At 47.3% G+C, this 2500-nt stretch overlaps 1 pseudogene; it reads left to right on the top strand.

Annotated features, from left to right (window-relative positions):
- Positions 1-69, top strand: part of LOC145475924 (large subunit ribosomal RNA) — a pseudogene marked incomplete at its 5' end in the record, with an annotated part of 1800 nt that extends 1731 nt beyond the window's left edge.
- Between the last annotated feature and the right edge of the window lie 2431 nt (positions 70-2500).

The following is a 2500-nucleotide window of genomic DNA, read 5'->3' as shown; positions in this document are numbered from 1 at the left end:
GTATTGTAAGTTGTAGAGTAGCCTTGTTGCTACGATCTTCTGAGATTAAGCCTTTGTTCTAAGATTTGTTAAAAACATGTCTTTTTTTTTCTTGAAGTCCAAGAAGGCTCCCCTCGTCTGCCACTGGCCGGAGGGTGCCAAGGAAGAAGTGGTGCCTGCAGGCTTGGGCTAGCTTGTGGCAGCCGAGTGATGTAAAGGAGGCCACGTCTGGTCTGGGACGTGACTGTGAATTTTTTTTTTAAAGTCCAAAAGGCTCCCCTCGCTTGGGAGCTGGCAGTGGAAATTTTTTCTAAGTCCGAAAGGCTCCTCTCGTTTGAAATGGTTTGACTCGGGGAGCCTTTTGGAGTGCTTGAAATTTTTGGGCCAGGTCCCTTTCGGACGGTTTACTTTGTGGACTTGTCGTAATTTGATTGGAAAGATGTTTGGGCAATTGGGCTTTGGTTTTTTGGTTTTTGTTTTATTGGCTTTTGAGTGGGGGAGCCTTTTGGACTTAGGGTTAGCGTTAGGGTAAGCCTAGGGTTAGAGTTTAGGGTTAGGGTTAGCGTTAGGGTAACCCTAGGGTTAGAGTTTAGGGTTAGGGTAAGAGTTAGGGTGAAGGTTAGGGTTAAACTTGGCTAAACTTGGCGCCTGCACGTAACTTAAGCTGGCCAATAGTTTCCCGCAAAAAGTTTTGAAAATGGTGAAAATCTTAAGGGTGCTTATACTATAGGGGACCGACACCCTGTTTTAATTTAGTAGAACACACGCCCTCTTAATGATGATGTGACAGCGCCAAACCTGGCACCTGCACGTAACTCGAGCTGGCCAATCGTTTCCCGCAAAAAGTTTTGAAAATGGTGAAAATCTTAAGGGTGCCTATAGAACAGGGGGACCGACGCCCAGTTTTAAGATAGTGTAGCACACCCCCCTTAACGATGATGTGACAGCGCCAAATCTTGCGCCTGCACGTAACTCGAGCTGGCCAATCGTTTCCCGCAAAAAGTTTTGAAAATGGTGAAAATCTTAAGGGTGCTTATAGAATAGGGGGACCGACGCCCAGTTTTAAGATAGTGTAGCACACCCCCCTTAACGATGATGTGACAGCGCCAAACTTGGTGCCTGCACGTAACTCGAGCTGGCCAATTGTTTCCCGCAAAAAGTTTTGAAAATGGTGAAAATCTTAAGGGTGCTTATAGAATAGGGGACCGACGCCCAGTTTTAAGATAGTGTAGCTCACCCCCCTTAACGATGATGTGACAGCGCGAAACTTGGCGCCTGCACGTAACTCGAGCTGGCCAATCGTTTCCCGCAAAAAGTTTTGAAAATGGTGAAAACCTTAAGGGTGCTTATAGAATAGGGGGACCGACGCCCAGTTTTAAGATAGTGTAGAACACCCCCTTAACGATGATGTGACAGCGCCAAACTTGGTGCCTGCACGTAACTCGAGCTGGCCAATTGTTTCCCGCAAAAAGTTTTGAAAATGGTGAAAATCTTAAGGGTGCTTATAGAATAGGGGGACCGACGCCCAGTTTTAAGATAGTGTAGCTCACCCCCCTTAACGATGATGTGACAGCGCGAAACTTGGCGCCTGCACGCAATTCGAGCTGGCCAATCGTTTCCCGCAAAAAGTTTTGAAAATGGTGAAAACCTTAAGGGTGCTTATAGAATAGGGGGACCGACGCCCAGTTTTAAGATAGTGTAGAACACCCCCTTAACGATGATGTGACAGCGCCAAACTTAGCGCCTGCACGTGACTCGAGCTGGCCAATAGTTTCCTGCAAAAAGTTTTGAAAAAGTGTAAAATCCCAATTTTGCGCTCTTTAGGGTGTGGTCTTTGAGCTTCGGGTTTTCGTCAGAAAATTTCGGCAATCATCGGTCATCTTCGTGGAAATCTCTTCGTTTTCGTAACTCTGACATGGTGACGCATGTTTGGAATGCCATGGGGAGCGCTTTGGAGCAGTTTTGAAAAATCGAAATTTTCGAAATTTTTCTAAGTGTCTAAACTTGGTTGGGGGAATAGACGGTTTCGGGTTATAATGTAGGGCAGGCATCGGGAAAGACCGAAAGAGCAATTGAGCTGTATCGGTCCGTAACAGTAAGCCCTGCTCGGTAATGTGTTCTCGGGTACGAAAGGAGGGTATTTGGAGGAAAAAGGAGCAAAGTCGACTAAACTTGCTCGGTCGGTAGCATGAAATGACTGAACTTGTAGCCAAGTTGTCTCGGTGTGGACAACGAGAGAACGGATGGATGTTGTACCTGATGGCCTTTGGCCAAGAATAGCGGCTTAGATTCGGAAGAATCATTCTTCCCCAATGTATCTTGTCGGCATTCCGTGGACTTGGCTGTCTCACTGGTATGCCGGAAGCTTACTAGGGTGAAGCAGTGGAAAGACGTGGCAAAGAGAGAACGGGTTTCCCTCGGACAGGGTCGAACGCCTCGTGCGTCTTCCATGGCCGGGAGGATTCCCAGTGCAGCTTGACGGTGGAATGCCAGCCTCCTTTCAAAGGAAGCAGACGCAAAA

The sequence above is a fragment of the Orbicella franksi genome, unplaced genomic scaffold (genome assembly GCF_964199315.1).
Source record: "Orbicella franksi unplaced genomic scaffold, jaOrbFran1.1 SCAFFOLD_45, whole genome shotgun sequence".
NCBI classification, from domain to species: Eukaryota; Metazoa; Cnidaria; class Anthozoa; order Scleractinia; family Merulinidae; genus Orbicella; species Orbicella franksi.
This window is presented reverse-complemented; position numbering and strand designations above follow the sequence as displayed.